This window comes from Canis lupus, chromosome 6, assembly GCF_011100685.1.
Source record: "Canis lupus familiaris isolate Mischka breed German Shepherd chromosome 6, alternate assembly UU_Cfam_GSD_1.0, whole genome shotgun sequence".
NCBI lineage: Eukaryota > Metazoa > Chordata > Mammalia > Carnivora > Canidae > Canis > Canis lupus.
Genome location: NC_049227.1, coordinates 11,565,362 through 11,588,839, shown reverse-complemented (window position 1 = coordinate 11,588,839; position 23,478 = coordinate 11,565,362). Strand labels below are relative to the sequence as shown.

At 44.2% G+C, this 23,478-nt stretch overlaps 1 protein-coding gene and 1 pseudogene across 3 annotated transcripts in view; one reads left to right on the top strand and one right to left on the bottom strand.

Annotated features, from left to right (window-relative positions):
• The window catches only part of USP42 (ubiquitin specific peptidase 42), a 71,885-nt gene extending 48,819 nt beyond the window's left edge, over window positions 1-23,066 (bottom strand). For 2 of the 3 annotated variants that reach the window (XM_038539479.1, XM_038539482.1), the window contains exon 1: window positions 1,292-1,408. The gene's annotated coding sequence lies outside the window, so the exon portion shown is untranslated. Of the gene's footprint in view, window positions 1-1,291; window positions 1,409-19,040; window positions 19,189-22,942 lie in introns of those variants that run through there. The other variant, XM_038539480.1, reaches the window with a different exon arrangement.
• On the top strand, window positions 15,685-16,046 carry LOC119872127 (annotated as a pseudogene).
• Window positions 23,067-23,478: the final 412 nt, after the last annotated feature.

The window sequence follows — 23,478 nt, the reverse complement described above, 5'->3', positions numbered from 1 at the left end:
AGCTTTACAAACCAGGGTAGACTTGATTCAACGATAGGAAAAGAAAGTGAAACTGACCTTAAATAAAAACAAATAAGTAAAACTGATTATCCATATCCCCTGTGCACGATGAATGAACCCAGAGAGTAAAATTATCTTTAAAATTTACAACTCTCTTAAAAAATTTCGAGACGCCACAAAAACGTAGGAGAACCTATAATACCGTTGTTAACCTCGAAAGAGAGGTGTTAACTGAACACGTTCCTCAACCAGTTTCACTATTATCCGAGTGTCTTTACTTTAAATAACCAACATGTTTTCCCATAAACAAGTAAACCCTAAGGCCTCCCTGAATATAAAAGCGCCATTCAACAAAAGTGATCTCGACTGCATTCATTAGAACGAGGTTAAAGTCCTAGGATCGTAAAACTTCGGTCCCGTCAAATCTTCATTTCAAACATCTGAAACTGATCACCCTCGTCCCCGACCCCCTCCAGGTAAGTCCGCTCTCCCTGCGCTGAAGATAAAGAACGCGACCGAGGCGCACACGCTCTGGGGGACGCGCCGCCGGGGCCGGCCCCTCCTCTCCCCTCCTCTCCCCTCCTCTCCTCTCCCCTCCGCCCCTCCGCCCCCCCACCCCGAGGGTGCCCGCTCCGCCCCGGCGGCCGGCGTGGGGAACTCGGACACTCGGCTGAGGAGCCAGGTGGACCGCCTCGCGAGAGGGACCGGCGCGCCGCCGAGGGGCGCCGGGGTGGGAAAGTTTGTCTCCCTGGGGGCGCGGGGGGGGCGGGGAGGCGAGCCCCGGGCTCCGAGGGCCGCTCCGAGGGTGAGAGGTGGCAGCCACGCGGGGGGCGGCGGGCGGGCCGGGGACGCCGGGCTCCGCGGCCGGCACCAGCACACGCCCACCGCGGGCAGACCCATGCGGGCCAGGCCGCCCCGGAGCCGCCCGCCCGGCCCGGCCCACGGGCCGAGGGGGCGGGCTGGGGCCGGGTGGGGGTGGGAGGGCAGTGTCCATGGCAACCAGGGGGGTCTGGCCTCCCCGCGCAGCCCGGCTCTCCCGGCGCCCGACCGCCCCGGCCGCCGCCCCCTCCCCAGCGGCCTGGCCCGGCCGGCGGTAGCGGCGCTGCCACCGGCGCCGCGGGGTCCCGGGCGGCCCCGCGGCTGCGAAGGGGGCGGCAGGCGAGGGGCCGCGCCAGTCCCCTGCGGGCCGCGCCGGCTCAGGGGCGGCCTGGCCAGCTGCGGCCGAGGCGAGCGGGGCGCTCTGCGGGCCCCACGCCGGCCGGCGGCAGGCGGGAAGGAGGCGGGAGCTTACCTGACCCGGCTCGGCGCTCGCTCCATCCCCCTCGGCCGCCGCCGCCGCCGCCGCCGCACACAGCCCAGCCGCCCGGCGGGGGACAATGACGTGCCTCCATCCGGGCACCGCCGCCGCCGCCTCCGGGTCAGCGCCGCGCCCGCAGCGCCCCGCCGGGCCGCCAGGGGGCGCGCCAGGGCCGCGCCCGCACGCGCCGCCGCCCAGGGGCCGTCGCACAAGAGGCGCGGCGCGGAGCTAACGGGCCGGGCGAGCGCGGGAGGGGCGGTCGTCAAAGCGCCGCCGGCGCAGGCTGGCGCGCGCGTCACTGGAGCGCCGGGCGCCGCGGAAGGAGCGCGCTGATTGGCGGAGCCGAGCCGCGCGGCGCAGGCCAGGGCGGTCTTTCCCCGGAGCGGCCGGCGGGAGCGGAGCGCCCCGAGCGCGCGGCGGCCGGGTGGTCCGAGCTGCGCCCTCCCGCGCCCTCGCCGCGCCCTCGCCGCGCCCGGGCCCATCTGGCCTGCGCGGTGACGCGGAGGGCCAGGGTCCCCTGAACGGACACGGGTCCGGGAGAGCCTCGGCCTAGCGATCCAGCATTTAAGGACGCCGGAGCGCGCGGGCGCCAGTCGGGATTCCTAGGCACTCGGCGGGAAGGAGAGTTTGAAGGCTGGCCCTTGAAAAGAGCCCGTCACGACTGCACCTCCGCTCCAAGCGTTCCTCGCACTTAATGGGACAGCTAGACCAGCTCTGGCTCCCCAGTGCCGGGTGCCTACTCCCGAGCACTTACTGGGTTTCCGCGGCGAGATTCAGCGCTGCAGCTCCGCTTGTCTCGGATGGCTTCTCGGCTTTGATTAAGGACAGGGCACTCTCCTGCACTAATCCGAGCCCTTCCCACGGTCTAACGTCCAACACCGAGTCACACCCGACCCTAGCCGAGGCCACCTCCTCGCCACACCCATTCCCTCAGTATCCTTTCTGATGCTCTCCTCCTAGTCTCAACTCCCGTTCCACCGTTATTTTCCTGTGATCTCCTTCATCCTTCAATAACACAGGTCAAACGTTGCTCTCTTCAGAGCTTTCAGCCTCTTGCCCGCAGAATAGTCTAAACTCCTTCACCTGACACTGAAGCCTCAGTTACCTTTCTTCTTGTGTGGGTCCCAGCCATAGCAGACTTTTTTCCTACAAACACCCCATTCCTACATCTATCTGCTTGGGGAAGCCCTGCCTGTGCCTCCTCATGGAGCCCCGCTTGAATCCCCCATCAGAATCTCACTACTCCCCCTTAAAAGACTGCACATATTTTCATGGTGGCCCTTACTTCACTCTTGTTATGGAAAGAGATCACTTGTGTGATTAACAATATCAGTTGTGTGTTTGGAGCAGAACATTGAAGTACTTTGAAGAAACAAGGTGGGAAAAGGTGAATTCCAAACCTCCAAAATTCAGGGCTCATTTTGGGGATGAACACCACAACTTACTTTCTGATGAAGAATGGTTACGGAATTTCACCTCTGTGGCCCTTTCAGCACTAATGAGAGATCTGCAAGAGCAGAAAGGCCACAGGGATGGACTCAATAATTTACTTGCCTTCCCTCAAATGACTTTGAGTGTCAAATACAGAATAAGAAGGAATTAAAGAGCCAAACCCTTAATATTCACCTGACTCTTGTGGCAGTTCAAAACGCTTCCTTTGGAAGTCACACTAGATGTTTGGCTTCTAATTTCATTTTTCATTCTGCATTCTATTAACAAAGTTACCCCCAGAGTCCACCCCTTAATACAGTACCTGAGCAACTTAGATAGGAAGAGGGTTTGGGGTGTGTGTGTGTGTGTGTGTTTTGTTTTCTGTTATGTTCTAACCATCCCTTTTCATTCTCTACCAGAACAGGCTCTTAGAGGCAGGATCAGATGGGTGATGAGGTGGTGAACCAACTTGCCCCAAAAACTTGTTTTCTTCCAGACCAGAGCTTATCCAAAGTGAATCTGTTTGGAGATTTCACTTTGCCTCTGTTCTTCTGAACTTCACAGATTACTTAGCCCGTTGCCTTTACAAAAACTGTCTTTACGCCAGAAGCCAACTCACCCCAAATGCCCTCGCCTTCCAATCCAGATAAAGAACCAAAAGTAGTAGAATGATAGATTTTTTGAGAACCTCTAGACACTTAGCGAGCCTGTAGTGATGCTGTAAATGCCCTACCAGATCCTCTTTACTGGCTGATGCACCCATTCCCCTCCCAGCTGCTATGAGTGATAGCTGCTAATAACTTACAGCTGCCCCTTCTGACAGCTGTTCTTGGCTGAATGGGGGCGCTGCCTCACAGGGAGGTTAACCACGCCTACCACCCTCGTAGCCTACAACAATGTCCCACTGATAAATGAGTTTAGAAAGGCCTTGCCTCAACTTGTGACCAGCCCTTGTAGTGCAGTGCATACTCCAGAGCTCCGGTGGGATCAGAGAAAAGTTCGTCTTCCACTACATCCTAGGTTGACTCCTTTCCTTCCTCTCTTCCTCCCTTCTCTTTCTCCCCAGAGCACACTCTCGATATGTCACATGTATCTGAGTTCTGTTTCAAGCCCTGCTTCTAGGTAGCCTGACTAGACAGCAGGTACCAGAAAAGGTCCTAGGCAAGAGAGTCTAAGGATAAGATTCCAGGTGATATGTGATTCACCGATCTCCATGCAATTGTGTAAGACTCCCACCTAGGGGAAAGTGAGTTGGGAAATGGGTAGAAGGGCATGCGTTGGCTTATTCAATCTCTCTGGTGTTTGTGAACGTGAGGAAAACAGTCATTGGAAGAACTGTGAAATTCGATGACCATTGCTGCTTTGAAGAAGGAAAATGATAGGCCTGGGCTATTCATCATCAATGTAAAGCAAAGCATAAACGCCAGAGAGACGTTTTAGTGCCCCACCATAACCATCATCTGGAGTCAGAGGACAGGCTGGCAGTCCTAAGGACCAGGCTCAGGGGCCCACTTCGAAGAAGCCAAACTTTAGTAGTGATTGACTTCTCAGCCAAGGTCAGTCTCCAACACTGAAGTCAGGGCTCTAATAAAGAAGTGGTGGATTCCCAAGACTAGGGATAGGAACTTCAGATTGCTCTAAACTCTGGGTCTTCAGAAGTGACCCATCTTAGCCCCCCAACCTGAAGACAATGTAGAATCCTCAAGTGAGGCAAATACCCTACAAGACAATGCATTCTTTAGGATCTGCCCGAAGCCCCCATGGCCACTAGACCACTCACTAAGGTTAAGTCTCAGTATGGCCCAATTGGACAAGCATAAGTCTTACTTAGGGAGGAAAGGAATGATACATTGAAGGAGCTGTAGGACCTGCCTGTGTCTCTGCCTCTCCCTGTCTCTATGTCTCTCATGAATTTAAAAAAGAAAAGAAAAATAACAGTCACAAGAGCTAAAACAAAATGCTAAGGTATAAATAACAAACTTGAAAATTGTGCAGGACCCAGAACTCATGACCAAGTCCTAAAAAGCTTTCTTAAAGATTTTCTGGGGATGCCTGGATGGCTCAGTGGTTGAGTGTCTGCCTTTGGCTCAGGCCCTGGGATTCGGGATCAAGTCCCGCATCGAGTCGAGTCCCGCATCTGGCTCCCTGCGAGGAGCCTGCTTCCCACTCACCCTATGTTTCTCTCTCTGTGTCTCTCATGAATAAATAAATCTTTAAAAAAAAAAGATTTTCTGAATGAAGGGTTATACTTCAGTTTGTAAAGATTTTAAGGGTACTGTAACTGATGCCAAAGAAATTCTTTCCAGAATTCAATAAAATGCCTATAATATGAAGATTAAAATAAATTTACCAATGCAATGCAGTTAGTCCTAAAAGGACTCATGTGGCACTTACTAAGATGCTTGAATATTCATCTGGGCAATAAAGCCATTCATTAATACACTTCACACTTAACTGTATATGGCTCCCTTCTCTTGAAACAGCTCACACATTCATTGCCCAAATAAATACCCTCCTGCCATCTACTCTGGAAATCAGAGAGAGCAGTGATAATGTGCTAGTCCCCAACTTCAGTGAGCTTTTAGGATCTTTACATAAAGCAGGTGAGCAATGAGTGCCAATATTGCAGGAAGAAGTGTAGGAGAAAACAGTATAGTGGGAGGGGCCAGATAAGTGGGAGGGGAAGTTCAGAGGAGGCTTTCCTGCAGGAGGCTCCCTGAGACTGAGCCCCTGCAGATCGACTGAGTGGCAATGTGCAAGGTGAAATTAGTAGGGGCAACCCAGAGCAGAGAGACACAGAAACAGATGGAGAGAGAAAGTCAAAAGAGAGGAAAGCAGAACTTGATAACCTAATTCACCTTGGTGAGTATCTAAAGGAAACTGGATCAGAACTGTGTCAGAAAAATTTCTCAACATAGGGTCAACTCACAGCGTGGTGGTAGCCAAAGGGAGAGGCTACCACCGAGCTCAGAGTTTCTCTGTTTGGAAGAGTGAAAATCGACATCCAATGATAGACTCAGGTCTCAACAGTTTTGTTTTTTTAGGTCTCAACAGTTTTGTTTTTTTTAAGATTTATTTATTTATTCATGATAGAGAGAGAGGCAGAGAGAGAGGCAGAGAGCCATTTAAAAAGGCTTTGTAAGGGGTGCATAGGTGGCTCAGTGGGTTGGGCAGCTGCCTTTGGCTCCAGTTGTGATCTTGGAGTCCCTGGATTGAGCCCCGTGTCCTACTCCCTGCTCAGTTTCTCCCTCCCCCCCCCCCCACTCCTGTTCTCTCTTGCTCATTCTCTCTCAAATAAATAAATAAAATATTTTAAAAATAAAAGGCTTTTTAAAAGTGAGATTAGTTTTAATAATATACTTGATTTAATCCAATACACCCCAAATATTATCATTTAAACATGTAGTATGAGCCACATAGCAGGTTGCTCACTAGCCACTAACATATTGGAGAGTAAAGGTCTGTATAATACTAATCATCAGAGTAGAAACTATTCTATATTTACTTGAGGGTAAAAGTTCTGTAGGGTACCTTATCAAGTGATAAAAACAAGTTACAGAGCAGTACATATATAAAAAACCCCAGGGGTGCCTGGGTGGCTCAGTAGGTTAAGTGGTCAACTCTGGATTTCAGCTCTGGTTATGATCTCAGGGTCTAGGATCAAGCCCCATGTTGGCCTCTGCACTCAGCAGGGAGTCAGCTTCAGGATTCTCTCTCTCCTTCTGCCCTTCCCCCTGCTCACACACACTCTCAAATAAATTAAAAAATCTTTAAAAAAGAAACCCAAACTCTTTAAGCATGATATCTTGAGTTCCTATGATATTTAATAACTTCACAGAAATTCCTTAGAGATCTTTCCATTGAAGACTATCATGCTACTTAAAGAGCATTTCTAATAATTTTTATTTCATTGCTTTTTTGAAGTGTGGTAAAATACAACATAAAATTAATCATTTTGACCATTTTAAAGATTTTTTATTTTAAGTAATCACTCTACCAAATGTGGGTCTTGAACTCACAACCCCAAGATCAAGAGTAACATTCCACTGACTGAGCCAGCCAGGTGCCCCTCAAAGTGTGTAATTTAGTGGCATTAAGTACATTCACAGTTTTCTGCAACCATTAGTTCTATCTAGTTCCAGAATTTTTTCAATACCCTGAAGTGGAAACCTACACATTAAGCAGTTACTCCCTATCTGCTCTTAATCTTGGCAACCATTAATCTTGTTTCTGTATCTGTGGATTTACCTATTCTAAGTATTTTATATAAAAGGAATCACACGGGCAGCCCAGGTGGCTCAGCGGTTTAGCGCCGCCTTCAGCCCAGGGCATGATCCTGGAGACCCCGGATTGAGTCCCACGTCGGGCTCCCTGCATGGAGCCTGCTTCTCCCTCTGCCTGTATCTCTGCCTCTCTCTCTCTCTCTCTCTGTGTGTGTGTGTGTGTCTCTGTGTCTCTCTCTGTCTCTCATGAATAAATAAAATCTTTTTAAAAATCTTATTTAAAAAAATAAAATAAAATAAAATAAAATAAAATAAAATAAAATAAAATAAAGGAATCACACACCATGAGGTCTCTTATGTCTGGCTTCATTCACATAGCATGTTTTCAAGATTTATTCACATGGTAGGATATATCAGTACTTCATTCCCTATTACAACTGAATAATATTCCACTGTATGGACATACCCCATTTTATTTATCCATTCACCTGCTGATGGACATTTGGATTATTTCCACCTTTTGGATGTCATGAATAGAACAGCTATGAACATTTATATACAAGTTTTAGTTTGAATACCTGTTTTCAATTCTTTGGTGTATGTACCTAGGAGTGAAATTGCTGGGTCATATAGTCAATCTATGTTTAACTTGAGAAACCACTATACTATTTTTCACAATGACTGCACTGTCTTGCATTCCCAATACTTGAGGGTCCTAATTTCTTTACATCCTTGCCAACACCTGTTATTACTTTTTTTCTTTTCCTGGTGTATCATTGTGGTTTTACATTTCCCTAATGACTAATGATGTCGAGCATTTTTTCACATGCTCATTAGCCATTCATCTTTGGAGAAATGTCTATTCAACTAGTTTGTCAATTTTTAAATTGGATTATTTGCCTTTTTATTGTTGAGTTGTAAGAGTTGTTTATACTGGTTACTAGACTCTTATCAAATATAAGATGGGGATGGTGCCTAGCTGGCTCAGTCATTTAAGTGTCTGCCTTAGGCTCAGGTCATGATCTCAGGGTCCTGGGATGAAGCCCTACATCAGGTTCCCTGCTCAGTGGGGAGTCTGCTTCGCCCTCTGCCCCTCCCCCATCTTGTGCTCTACCCTCTCTCTCACTCTCTCAAATAAATAAATAACATTAAAAATATATATGATTGGGAGATAGTTTCTCTGATAGGGGTTGTTTTACTCTCTTGAGAGTGTCCTTTTTTTAAAAAAAAATATTTTATTTATTCATGAGAGACACAGAAAAAGAGAGAGAGAGGCAGAGACACAGGCAGAGGGAGAAGCAGGCTCCATACAGGGAGCCCTATGTGGGACTCAATCCTGGGACTCCAGGATCATGCCCTGGGCTGAAGGCAGGCACTAAACCGCTGAGCCACCCAGGCTTCCCGAGAATGTCCTTTAAAACACAAAACTTTTTAATTTTAATGAAACCGAGTTTATTTTTTCTTTTGTTGTTTGTGCTTTTGGTGTGTTTTTAATAAATTCCCTTTATAATAAGGAAGTTCTCTCCTATTGCTAGTCTGTTGGGTGTTTTTCTCATGACAGAGTGTTAGATTTTTTTTTTTAAAGATTTTTATTTCTTTATTTATTCATGAGACACACACACACACACACAGAGGCAGAGACATAGGCAGAGGGAGAAACAGGCTCCATGCTGGGAGCCCGACATGGGATTTGATCCCAGGTCTCCAGGATCACATCCTGGGCTGAAGGCAGGCGCTAAACCACTGAGCTACTCAGGGATCCCCAAAGTGTTAGATTTTGTCAAATGTTTTTGCTATATGAATTAATATGATCAGGAGGTTAAGGTTTTTTCCTCTTCCTTCTATTAATGTGGTGTATTGCACTAATTGATTTTTCACTTGTTCGTCCACTCTTACATCCTTTTTTAAAAGATTTTATTTATTTATGAGAGACAGAGAGAGAGAGAGAGGCAGAGACACAGGCAGAGGGAGAAGCAGGCAGCCAGATGTGGGACTCGATCCCAGGACTCCAGGATCACAACCTGACCTGAAGGCACTCAACCACTGAGCCACCCAGGTGTCCCCCACTCTTACATTCCTGAGAAATCCCATTTGGTCACATTTATAATCATTGTTTAGCTTGCTAGTATTTTGTTGAGGACTTTTGCATTTATATTTATGATATACACTGGTCTGCAGTGTCCTTGTGATGTTTTTGTCTGGCTTTAGTATCAGGATAATGTTAGCCTTATAGAGAGATAGAAACTGTTTCCTCCTTTTCTATTTTTTGGAAGAGTTTGAGAAGTATTAATGATAATTCTTCTATAAATATTTTGTAGAATTCAGCAGTGAAGCCATCTTGTCCTGGGATTTCTTTGTTGGGAGGTTTTGGATTATCAATTCAATATCCTAATTTGTTATACACCACATTAATAGAACATAATCTTCTCTCTTTTTTTTTTAATTTATGATAGTCACAGAGAGAGAGAGAGAGAGAGAGAGAGAGAGAGAGAGAGAGGCAGAGACATAGGCAGAGGGAGAAGCAGGCTCCATGCACCGAGAGCCCGATGTGGGACTCGATCCCTGGTCTCCAGGATCGCGCCCTGGGCCAAAGGCAGGCGCCAAACCGCTGCGCCACCCAGGGATCTCGAACATGATCTTCTCAATTAATTCTGTCAAAGGCTTTTCCTTTGACAGAATCCAACTCATGATAAAAACATTCAATTCAGATTTTCTATTTCTTTATGAGTTAGTTTTGGGAGTTTGTATGTTTCTAGTAATTTGTCCATTTCATCTATGTCATACTTTGTTGGCATATAATTATTCATAGTATTCTTTTATAATGCTTTTTTTGGTAAAGTCAGTAGTAAGATCCCCATTTTCTTTCCTGATTTTATTGAGTCTTCTCTCTTTTTTTCTTAGTCGATCTAGCTAAAGTTTTGTCAATTTTATTAATCTTTTCAAATAACTAAATTTGGTTTTATTGATTTTTTTTTCTGTTGTTCTGATCATGATTTCATTTATCTTTACTCTAACCTTTATCTTTTCCTCTCTCTGCTAACTTTGGACTTAGTTTGCTCTTCTTTTTTTAGTTCCTTAAAGTATAAGCTATATATTTAAGACCTTTCTTTTAAATATAGACATTATAGCTATAAATTTCTGTTTTCACCGCATGTCACAAGTTTTGATTATTTTTGTTTTGTTCATTTCAAAATATTTTCTAATTTATTTTGTGATTTCTTCTATGATCAATTTGTTATTTAAGAATGTATTGTTTAGGAGTGCCCAGGTGGCTTAAGTTGGTTTAGCATCTGCCTTTGGCTCAGGTCAGGATCTCACGGTCCTGGGATTGAGTCCTGCATCAGGTTCCCTGCTCAGCAGGGAGTCTACTTCTCCCTCTGCCTTTCCTCCCTGCTTGTGATCTGTCTCTCTCTAAAATAAATAAATAAAATTTTAAAAAAGAATGTATTGTTTAGGGGTGCCTGGGTGGCTCAGTGGGTTAAATATCTGCCTTCAGCTCAACTCATGATCTCAGGGTCCTGGGATTGAGGCTCCAGCTGGACTCCCTGTGCCCCTTCCCCCACTTATGCTCTTTCTCTCCCTCTCCCTTGTTTCTCTCTCTTTCACAAATAAAATTTTAAAAAAGAATGTATTGTTTATAAATAAACTTTATATATAAAAATATGTTAAAACATATATTATATATAAAACTTGTGTGTATATATATATATTTTTTTTATTATTATTTTTTAAGTGTGCCTGGCTGGCTCAGCAGGAAGAGCATACAATTCAATGTGGGGCCATGAATTCAAGCCCCATGTTGGATGTAGTGATTACTAAAAAAAAACCCAATAAACTTTAAAAATACATTTTAAAAAAGAATATTGTTTAATTTACACATTTTGTGGATTCTCTAGTTTTCCTTCTAAATTTCTTGTTTCATTCTATTGTGGTCAGAGAAGATATTTTATGTGATTCCATTTTTAAAAAATTTATTGTGACTTGTTTTGTGGCTTAACATATGATTTGCCCTGGACAATGCTGGCATATGGTTTTGTTCACTTCCTTCATGTCCCCACTGATTGTTTGTCTAGTTACTTTATTTATTATTGTAAGTGAGGTGTTTAAGTCTCCAAACTATTCTTGAAGAACTATTTCTGTTCTATTCTGTCAACTTTTTCTTCATATATTTGGGGGCTCTGTTAGGTATCTACATAATTGTTATATCTTCTCAATGCATTCACTCTTCTATCATTAAATAATACCCTTCATTGTCTCTTAGAACAGTTTTGATTTAAAGTCTACTTCAGGGCAGCCTGGGTGGCTCAGTGGTTTAGCGCCGTCTTCAGCCCAGGGCGTGACCCTGGAGGCCCGGGATCAAGTCCCACGTTGGGCTCCCAGCATGGAGCCTACTTCTCCCTCTGCCTGTGTCTCTGCCTCTCTCTCTCTGTCTCTCGTGAATAAATAAATATTTAAAAAAATAAAGTCTACTTCAGGGGCACCTGGGTAACTCAGTGGTTGAGCATCTGCTTTTGGCTCAGGTGGTGGTCCTGGGATCCTGGGATGGAGTGCCCCATGGGGAACCTGCTTCTCCCTCTGCCTATATCTTTGCCTCTCTGTGTGTGTCTCTCATTAGTAATAGTAGCTTTTATACTCACCTGTAATTACCTTTACCAGTGTTTTTTATTTTTTTGTATAGCTTCAAGTTACTATCTAGTATTTTTTCATTTCAGTTTGTAGCACCCCCTGTAGCATTTCTTGTAGAGAAGATCTACTAGTAACAAACTCCATCAGCTTTTGTTTCTTCAGGAATGTCTTAATTTTGCCTTCATTTTTGAAGGATAGTTTTGCCAGGTATAGAATTCTTGGTTGACAGGTTTTGTCTTTTCAGCACTTTAATTATGTCAACCCCACTGCCTACTGGTCTCCATGGCTTCTGATGAGAAATCTACTGTTAATCTTGCTGAAGATCCTTGTATGTTATAAGTTGCTTCTTCCCCTGTCTCAAGATTCTTTTTTTCCTTCTTGTCCTATGTCTTGGTGTGTTTAAATATGTGTTCATTCTACTTGAGTTCACTGAATTTTTAAAAAAGATTTTATTAATTATTTGACAGAGAAGGGGCACAAGCAAGGGGAGTAGCAGGCAGAGGGAGAGGGAGAAGTAGGCTCCCTGGTGAGGAGAGAGCCCATTGTGGGGCTCGATCCCAGGGCCCTGGGATCATGACCTGAGCCAAAGGCAGATGCTTAATTGACTAAGCCATCCAGGAGCCCTCACTGAGTTTCTTGAATATATGGATTCATGTTTTTTTTTTTTTTTATCAGATTTGGAAAATTTTCCATAATCTTTTTTTCAATTATTCTTCCTGCCCCTTTCCTCTCTCTTTTCTCCTTCTGGGACTCCCATTATGTATATGTTACTCCACCCACCGGTCACTTAGTCTTTGTTCATTTTTTTCATTGTTTTCTCTTTCTGGTTCTCAGGTTGAAATATTTCATCAGACCAATTTTCACATTTGCTGATTCTTTCATTTGCTCAAACCTGCTGTTGAACCACTTTACAAATTTTTTCATATCAGCTATTGTACTTTTAAGCTCTAAAATTTCTGTTTTAGGGGTCCCTGGGTGGTGCAGCGGTTTGGCGCCTGCCTTTGGCCCAGGGCGCGATCCTGGAGACCTGGGATTGAGTCCCACGTCGGGCTCCCGGTGCATGGAGCCTGCTTCTCCCTCTGCCTGTGTCTCTGTCTCTCTCTCTGTGTGTGACTATGATAAATAAATTAACACCTTTAAAAAAATAAAATAAAATTTCTATTTTATTTCCTTTTTTATAATGTCTATTTCTTTATTGACATTCCCTATTTGTTAAGACATAATCCTTCTGGTTTTCTTCAGCTTTTTTATATTCCCTTTAGCTCTTGGAGCATAGTTAATATAGTTGCTTTAATGTCTGTATTTTCTCAAGGATAATTTCTGTTTGTGATATTTTGATTTATTATTTTAAAAATATTTAGTTTCCATCTCCATTCCTGGCAGAGGGCTCCTAAAACCCTTGTAAATTCCTAAGTGATAAAAGCAGTAGGAGCATCTTTTGTTCTAAAGAGTTGACTCTGGGTGGGCTCCTGGATAGCTCCTGCATGGGAGCTGGCCATCTGAAAAACCAAGCCATGACGAAAACCTTGGAAAGGGGCTGGAAGTGGAGTTAATAATTGATCATGCCTATATGAGGAAGCCTCCCTAAAATTCCAACAGTGTGGGGTTCAGAGAGCTTACATGTTGGTGAACACATTTAAGTACTAGGAGGTTGATGCATCCCAACTCCATGGGGACAGAAGCTTCTGTGCTTTGGACCTTCTCAGACTTCATACTATGCATTTCTTAATCTGGCCAGCCATCTGTATCCCTTATCATATCTTTTAATAAACTGGTAAGTGTAAACTGAGTTCTGTGAGCTGTTCTAACAAATAATTGAATCCAAGGTTGGGAGGCAGTCACAGGAACCTCTGATTTGTAGCCAAGTTAGATAGAACTTGTGGGTAACCTGAAGACCTACTAATTGCCATTGGCATCTGAATTGGGGGGGGGGGCATTCTCATGAGAGTGGGCCCTTGACTTGTGAGATCTGACACTATTGATAGTGTCAGAATTGAGTTAGAATGTGGGACACCCAGGTAGTATCACATAATTGCTTTGGTGTGGGAAAAAACACTGAATATCTGGTGTCAGAAGTGTTTTAAGTGTGGTCTTTGTGTGAGAGTAAAGGAGAAACACAGTAAAGCAATAGTGCAGATTTCTCCCTATTCATTGTTCAGTTTTTTGATCCTGGGAATGGGCCATACTTTGTTGTGTCTTTGCATACTTCATACTTTTTTATTAAAAACTGGATGGAGGGATCCCTGGGTGGCGCAGCGGTTTGGAGCCTGCCTTTGGCCCAGGGCGCGATCCTGGAGACCCGGGATCGAATCCCACATCGGGCTCCCGGTGCATGGAGCCTGCTTCTCCCTCTGCCTGTGTCTCTGCCCCTCTCTCTCTCTCTCTGTGTGACTATCATAAAAAAAAAAAAAAAAAAAAACAAAACTGGATGGACATTTTGGTGTATTCTAGGAAGAAAAGAAAGAAAGAAAAGAAAAGAAAAGAAAAGAAAAGAAAGAAAGAAAGAAAGAAAGAAGAAAGAAAGAAAGAAAGAAAGAAAGAAAGAAAGAAAGAAAGAAAGAAAGAAAGAAAGAAAGAAAGAAAGAAAGAAAGAAACTCCCTCGTTCTTTGCAGATTAGCTCTGTGTTGGGGCATTCCTTCAACAATTAACCAGGCTGTTTATACTCTGCCTAAGCCTTCATTTTCTGTTTATGCAGAGTCTAAAGACCAGTCAGTGGTGAAAGCTTATGATCTTCCCAGGTCTTTTGTGAGCGTGCATCCTGCCCTGGCCATGCATATGGATTTCTAGGTCCTCCACTGTGTGTGGGAGTCTTTCAAAGCCCTTTTCACCAAAGTTTCTCACTCTCTAGCTTTTCCTCCCCAGCTTTCGGAATGTCTATTATTTATCTCAACCATTATTTCTTGCCCCAGACAGCATTTGGATTTCATTCTTTTCCAGGAGCATCCTCCATGTAGCCATGGGCATCTTTCCACCCTGAGAGAGTTCTGGATTAGGAAGAACAAAAGCAGGTCCCTTGTGTGTCAGCTCTTCAGAGGACCCATAGACAAGTTGAAACAGACCAGCAGAATTTCTTGATCAAAGTCTCCTGAAGTTTTGGACTAGATGTGCACACTGGGAATGGTGGCTGCCTTTGAGACTGCTGCTGCACTGGGAAAGGATGGGGTAAGACTAAGTTAAAATGCCAGATCCTCATCCCCGCTGGTTTCAGTGACCTTTCTCATGATTAAGCATTTGCCTCATGGCCATAAACCTTTGACTTGGGACGCCTAGGTGACTCAGTGGTTGAGTGTCTGCCTTCAGCTCAGGTCGTGATCCTGGAGTCCCGGGATTGAGTCCCACATTGGGCTCCCTCAGGGAGCCTGCTTCTCCCTCTGCCTGTGTTTCTGCTTCTTTCTCTCTGTGTCTCTCATCAATCAATCAATCAATCAATCAATCAATCAATCTTAAAAAAATAAATCTTTGACTATCTTCTAGAGTTTTGATAAAGTTGATTCTGACAGTTTTTACCAGGATTTTCAGTGTTAAGGGGGATTTTCAGTGTTATGGGGAGAAAGAGCCCCTGGAAATCTGTACTCTACCATTTTTGCTGACATCACTCTTAAGAATTTTTTTAATGCTAATTTTTTGCTTGGACATAATATATAAGTGTTACACATGCAAAATATGAGAATTGTGGTCACTGGGAGTCTTCAGAGAGTTCAAGGAGCCATTAATTCTGATACACCATTTTCCCCACTTTCTTGAGAAAATTGTGGAAACTATACACACCAAAGTGACTTTGCATTGTTTTGTTATTAAAATTGAGAGTGATCATTTCATTTGAAGAGAAGGATGGCTAAAACAGAGTTGGGGACTGTAGCCTTCCCATGAACATAAGGAGATGATATGGAAGTCAGAAGACAAATGCAGAAAAGGATGGTGATGCATAATGGCATGAACTTTCAAAGGAAGGAGAGGAAACATACCATACAAAGGATCATGTAACATCTTAAATTTAAAATAACTTCTATCAGGAAGCAGCCAAGCAGTGAAGGAACATTGCAGGCCTAGTTCTCGAGCAGTTGCCCCGGAGCCACCAGATGGACAGCCAGACCTACGTGACTGCCATGGCCAAGAACAACTGGGACATGGTGACAGTCCTGTGAAGAAAGGGCCCTAAATCCAAGCAGGCCATCTTAGCATCTCAGAGATGAGGAGAAGATGTGGAGATTTCCAAGAATGGGCTGCTGACCAGAACAAACAGCATTTGATCACCAAGACTATGGCCAAGCTGGATCATTATCAGGTGGCCCTAGAGGTGGGCAAGGTGATCCAGCAGGGCCAGCAGAGCAAGGGGCTGACTCAGAAAGACTTGGCGATGAAAATCAATGAAAAGCTTCAGGGCATAGTGGACTACAAGAGTGGACAGGCCATTCCTAAAAACCAAGTTCTGGGCAAAATTCAAAGAGCTATTGGCTTCAAGTTCTAGGGGTAGGATACTAGGAAGCCAACCAAAAAAGGGGCCAAGGGCAAAATGAACACAAAGCCTGGAAATCAGTATGTTCCTTCTGATCTCATCTGGCTGGTTGCCCTTGACCACCAGCTCTAGCATGGGTCTCTTCACGTGGCTGAGTGGAACATGGGGCATTAGCCCTACCCAGGAACCCTCCCTACCATACCTGGTGTCAAACAAACAACCTTGCAGAGTAAAAAATAAGTAAGTAAATAAATAAAATAACTTCTATCTATTCAGGAATAAAACCATAATGTGTGTTATTACCATAATGATTACATATGGTTCTTGTGTTTTGGACCAATGTAGAAACACAAGAATAAAAATAAAATGAGAGAGAGAATCAATATAATCAATAGAAATCCAATTAGAGTCTAAAATGTTAGCTGATTTAAAAAGACACATATATATATTAAAAAAAAGATACATATATAAATCAGGGGCAGCCTGGGTGGCTCAGCAGTTTAGTGCTGCCTTCGGCCCAGGGCATGATCCTGGAGACCTGGGATCAAGTCCCACATCAGGCTTCCTGCCAGGAGCCTGCTTCTCCCTCTGCCTGTGTCTCTACCTCTCTGTGTATGTCTCTCTCATGAATAAATAAATAAAATATTTTTTAAAAAGACACATATATAAATCAAATGATCTCCATAAATCAACAAGAACAACTCAGAACATGTTATGAGCAGTGACTCTCATCACAGTAGCTGAAACAAATAGCAAATAATAAATAACAAACTGAAATAACTCACAGGAAGAATGTGATCAAACATAACCAAGGGAAACATGTCAAATGCCAGGGTTATAACTCAATATTGAACCAGTATCATGTGTCCCCAAATTAGATTGTGACTGTGATAAAACTGATTGCAAAGAGATTCTTCCTTGAACATAATAAATTGGTTATAAACTAAATATATAAAACCTGTTAATTAAGTTATGAGTGTAATGTAATGAATCCCAAGAGGATTCCTTCCGGAAGTTAGTGAAAATGTTGTAAATGGCTCTCTGGACTATAAACATTAAATTATGATTACAGCTATGCACACAAGCGATCTTCTCTCCCCAATCCCCCAACAGTTCATGCTTTTATTCACTCATCAATTTTCCATTAAGTGTGTCCCTTGAGCATATAAGTGTGTGTATGACACAGAGAAAAATGAGGAGTCAGAGACATATTTGGGTAGGAAAGAAGTAGAATTGGCTCTAAAAAGTAACATCTAGCACAGCCCAGGTGGCTCAGCAGTTTAGCGCCACCTTCAGCCCAGGGGTGTGATCCTGGAGACCTGGAATCGAGTCCCATGTCAGGCTCCCTGCATGGAGCCTGCTTCTCCCTCTGCCTGTGTCTCTGCCTCTCTCTCTCTCTCTTTCTCTCTCTCTCTCTCTCTCTCTCATGAATAAATAAATAAAATATTTTTTTTAAAAAGTAACATCTACAATAAAGTGTGCTTAGGGCTCTGGGGTGTGGATACAGGCACTAGGAAAGTGCAGAATGGAGGGCCCTAACATAGGGGGATGAAGGGAGAGCTGTGAGGGGAGCATTATGGACTGAATCATGTCCTCCTAAAATATGTTGGTGTCCTAACTCCCACTACCTGAGAATGGGACCTTATTTGGAGACAGGGTCTTTACAGAAGCAATCAAGTTCTTTAAAAATGAGGTCCTTGGGAATCCCTGGGTGGCTCAGCGGTTTAGCGCCTGCCTTTGGCCCAGGGAGCGATCCTGGAGTCCTGGGATCAAGTCCCGCGTCAGGCTCCCGGCATAGAGCCTGCTTCTCCCTCCTCCTGTGTCTCTGCCTTTCTCTCTCTCTCTCTCTCTTTCTCTCTCTCTCTCTCTCCCATAAATAAATAAATAAATCTTTTAAAAAATGAGGTCCTTAATGAGGGCCTTAATCCAATGACTGTCTTTATAAAAAGGGGGAATTCGGACACAGACATACTCTCATGGGAGAACACCATGTGAAGATGAAGGCAGAGATTGGGGTGATGCTTCTATAGGCCATGGGAACATGAGTGATGGCCAGCAAATCACCAGAAGCTGGGAGAGATGCATGGAACAGACTTTCCCTCACAGCCTCAGAGGAACCAACCCTGTTCACACTCTTACCTTGGGCTTTCAGAATCCAGAACTGTAAAAGGATTCATTTATCCTACTTAAGGCTTCCAGTCTGTGGTAATTTGTTATGGCAGCCCTAGCAAACTAATACAAAGGGAGGGAGGTAATATGTTATGTGTAAATGTAACACATCACATTTCATTACAGACCTGAGTGATAAGTAATAGGAAGTCAGGTGAAGTGGGGCTGAGGCAGAGGAATGTTCTGGTCAGAAGGAACCAGATATGCATTTAGTAATCCTGTTTTTAAATTGTCTATATCTTATAATGCTCTCACATCTTAAAAAGCTTGCTGGCCTGTAGAGAATGTCCCTGCCAGGGCTGGGATAGCCAAATCTTAAAGATAGCAAAGTGCTTGATCAACCAGTGCAAACCAACCAATCCCAAGTATACAGACCCAGCCACCTCCTTATCTAATGATAACATACAAGCCAATATTTCCTCTGCCCTAAATCATCCAGGGCTAGGTACCAGACAACTAGAGACCACCCCTATAGCCCAAAGCCTCCTGGAATTATTCCAACTAGCCAATCCTAAACTGCTGACTCCATGCAGAATAGAAACCCAAAAAAAGATCCTGGCTCATGCTTCCCCCTCACTCTGGTCTTCTGCCACCTGACCAACACCTGGTACTTCCCCTGTGGCCCTGCATGGCATGTGGTGATCCCGCCCCCCCCCCCCCCCCGCCGGGACCTGTGAGTACAACAGATTTCTTCCTTCCAAGCCTCATATTTGTTTCCTCCTGTGGCTGCACTAACTTTACCATACCACATTCAACATTTGTGTTCTTAGGTTTCCAGGAGAGGTGTGGGGGTGGGGGGAAAACCAGGGGAGAAGGGAAGCATAATGTCTAACTCACCTTAATGAGTAATGAAGACACAAAATCACACACTCGCAGAAGAAATCTTTCTGCCTGGGTTCTAATGGCAAAAGACCAATGAACACTACCACCAGGGTCAGAGTATCTGAGCGGATGTCACCCAGTGGTGGCAGGAAAGATCAGCCTCCTAGGAGCAAAGATGAAGAATCATCATTAGGAACAGTTATTAATACCAGCAAATGGTTGAGAGGTTCCTATGCCGCAGGCACCTCTTCTTTATGATTTAAATATATTAATTCATTTATTGTGTACAACAAGACTATGAAGTAGGTATAATATTTCAATTTTACAGATCAGAGGTTAATTACTTTGTTCATAATGTCACAATTAGTGTCAGAACATATATTCCTCAGCATTAAACTGTACATACACAGATTTACTGTAAAACTGGAAGTGGGGGCTTGAGACAGAGGGGATTTTCTAGGTAGACAGGACAGCATACATAAAGGCTGAAATAAAAGACAATAAGGGGGAGCACCTGGATGGCTCAGTCAGTTAAGCATCTGCCTTTGGCTCAGGTCATGATCCCAGAGTCCTGGGATGAAGCCCCACATCAGGCTCCCAGCTCAGTGGGGAGTCTGCTTCTCCCTTTCCCCCTACATCCCGCTTATGCTCTTTTGCCATCTTTCTTTCTCAAATATAAATAAAATCTTAACAAAAAGACAGTAAGGGAAGAAAGAGCTCAGTATGCAGATTATCTTCAGGAGCTGTTGGAGAAAATCCATAACTCTTTCTGAAAAATGTCTCAGCTTAGTACAATAAAGAATTAAAGAAGTTTCGCTATTACCGGGATGGTTTCTCTGATCTCAATGTTGTCAATCAGTGTCTGTGATGGGATGAAGTCTCCAAGAGTTGCTTGCAAGGTAATAAGTACATTAGAGCTAATCAAATAATATATTAATAGCATATGCTATTGTGATACTATTGTATACAAGGTACACCCTCTATATAATCTATATGACTTTACACATGCTAACTCATTAATTATGTTAAAAAACACTATGAGAGAGAATTAGATGCCCATTTTACCAAAAATGAAAAGAGAATGGTTTAAAAACAAATAAAACCAGGAAAGTGCCACCAGGCAAATGAATGGGGTGGAGTCATTGGCATAAAAGGTGGCAATGGTAGTCAGAAAGAGGGCATCGTGGGCAATACAAATCCATCTTTCCTGGTATATCTGAAAATATTCTTCAACTGTGTCCAACTCTGTTATAGAAGCTCTGCATGTTAGTATTTAAAAGGCAGGAATAAAAAAGTTCCTGAAGTAAAATCATTGACTGAAAAAGCAAGTTTTTGAACAATACATACAATATGTAATAAGAATTCAAAAACTAAAGTCCAAAATATTATATGCTTTCTATGGGAATATGTCTATGCATGTAAATGAATAGAAAGAGATTTTGACAAATAGAAAATGAGAAGCGCTTAATTCTCAAAAGGGAAAAGAAGATGGGCTAGAGTATAGTCAAATGGAACTTGACTTAAATGCAATGTTTTAATTTTTTCCAGAAGAGTTTACATATTCCTTGTATAGTACTATTAATAAAAATTTTGTTTGGCCAAAGATCTGATTTTGTTTTGGCTTTCACTCTATTCATCTAAATTAACCTTGAGAAGGCAAGTGTTTGATTTCAGAAATGCACCCTTAAGGCATTGGTGAGCATAACAAAGAAAATGCTTAGAGGTAATTATAAAAGATAATATACCAAAAAAAATTTCAACAGTGTAAAACTTTAGAGGTTCGTTCTAAGATTCCTAGCCAGCAAATTTAATGTGTTTGCTCCAGGAGAAGCTACTTTGTACAGCTACCGGGAACGGGTAGGTAATAAATAATACGAAGTTCCTTTTCACAAACGTGTCCTTACACTTTTATGTTAAGAATTTATTAAGAGGAGTCATTCCAGCATTAAAATGTTTTAAGTGTTCCTCTGAGCAATAAACTCATTCATTAACACATTTAACTGCAGGGTCTTCTTTATGAGTTTGCACATAAGTGAGAGAAAAAAAATGATTGGTCAGACATCAAGAGTTCTTGCACTGTCAGGTTAGGAAGGGAAAGAGGTGCGAAGGAGACGAGAAAGATGGGTAGCAAAGAACCCGGTGAAATGGGGGCTGGAGCAGGCAGTGTGGAACACAGGTGGAACAGCAGATGTGGGAGTGAGGGTTTGGAGAGCCTGGTGGCCTCCTCAGCTCAGAAAAATATATATCGCAGAGTAAGGCTGGATAAAAAAGGAAGACCGAAGGAGAGACCATTCCTTGGGCTTCGTGATTCCTGGTCTGAGTGATGTCCTTTAATGTCTGGCAGATAGAATCAAACGTCCTGGGATGCCTGGGTGGCTCACCGGTTTAGCGCCTGCCTTTGGCCCAGGGCGTGGTCCTGGAGGCCCGGGATCCAGTCCCACATCAGGCTCCCTGCATGGAGAGCCTGCTTCTCCCTCTGCCTGTGTCTCTGCCTCTCTCTCTGTGTCTCGCATGAATAAATAAATAAAATCTTTAAAAAAAAAAAAAGAATCAAACATCCTTAGGGAGAAAGCTGAAAGCATCATCTCTAACAAGGCAAAATACAAACAAGGAATAAAAGTTATTGAAAGATACAAAGGATCAAGTACTTCTGTGTGATTTATATGCCTTAACTCATGAGGACCTACAACCAACTTGGGAGTTTGGTACCATTAATAATTCCATGTTACAGCTAGGAAAATGAGGCAGGAAGTTAAGAAACTATTTTAACCCACCAGTACCACCTTTGCCAGAGATCCTAAAATATTTCCTACTGGTTCCTAACCACTCCCACAACAGCTCTGAATAGGCCAGTTGAGGAACACCATGAAACAAACTGAAAAGAAGAAGAGGAGGAGGAGGAGGAGGAGGAGGAAGAATAGACCTACTTTAAGGGGGAGGGTTCTCAAAGAGCCAGAGAAAAAAGTAAGTTGCAGGTCGATATGTAAAGTTGCATCTTGTAGGGCAATAAGAACACAAATCCTGGGATCCCTGGGTGGCTCAGCGGTTGAGTACCAGCCTTCAGCCCAGGGCATGATCTTGGAGTCCCGGGATCAAGTCCCATATTGGGCTCCCTGCATGGAGCCTGCTTCTTTCTCTGCCTATGTCTCTGCCTCTCCCTGTGTGTCTCTCATGAATGAATAAATAAAATCTTAAAAAAAAACCCCACAAATCCTAAATAGTATGTATTTTCTGTAGGGGTATGTGTATGTATATACGAACATAACTACATATGTATATATATGTACGTATACATATAAAATATTCATATATTTTGGGGCATCTGGCTGGCCCAGTCAGTGGAGTATGTGGCTCTTGATCTGAGGATTGTGAGTTGGAGCCCCACATTGGGTTTAGAGATTACTTAAAAAATCTTGGGATGCCTGGGTGGCTCAGAAGTTAGGCGTTTGCCTTCAGCTCAGGTCATGATTCCCGGGTCCCTGCTAAGTGTGGAGTCTGCTTCTTCCTCTCTCTCTCTCTGCCGCTCACCTACTTGTGTTCTCTCTCTCTCAAATAAATAAATAAATAAATAAAACCTTAGAAAAAAATCTTTAAAATAAATAAATTTTTATAGGCTGGAGTTGCATAGTATATAAATAAATATATTTATTGAGGTTTGTGTGTATATAAATACAATCATATGTATATATGCACATATAAGCACATGTATTCCTATGTATAATAAAAGTATATTTCGTGTATTTACATATATGTATATATAGTTATATGTACCCTCACATATATCCTCACATTATTACTTAGAGTCTGTGTTTTACCACCTTACGATATGGTATTTTGTGTATTGATCCGCAACCTATATATACACGTGTGTGCTAATCAATATAAATACCAGGATGCTGGACAGATAAACTGCTTACTTCTTGGGGGGAAGACCGAGATTGGCTGTGATCATCAGGCGGAGCTTCAGACCTTGTCGAAGACCGCCCAGAGGGGCGTCCAGTGGCGCAGGCTGGGGTCCCCCCCTCGGGGCGTGGCAGGAACCCCCGTCCACGCCCCACAGGCCAGCGCCCCAGGACCAAGTCCACCAGCGCGCCTGCGCCAGGGGTACGCCCGCGCCGGGCCAGTCCATCCCCTCCTCCTGGGAAGAGGAGGGGAGGAGCCTCAGGCAGGGCCGGCCCCCCGCCAGCCGCGCGCGGGAGGCTGGGGCGGGTCTTCCGCCTCGCGAGGAGATACTTCCGGATCCGGTGGCGAAAGGCGCGCGTTCGGATTTAGAAAGCCCTTCGCTGCCGGGTGCTTTGGCGGCGGCCGGGGCGCGCGGTCGGAGATGCTGGGAGGTAGCTGCGGGACTCGGGAGCGCGTGGCGGAGGGCGGCTCGGCAGAGGGCTCGGGCCCCGGGCGTGGTGGCGAGCAGCCAGGTTGGATATCCCAGTAAAGGGAACGGCTTGTGGACCAA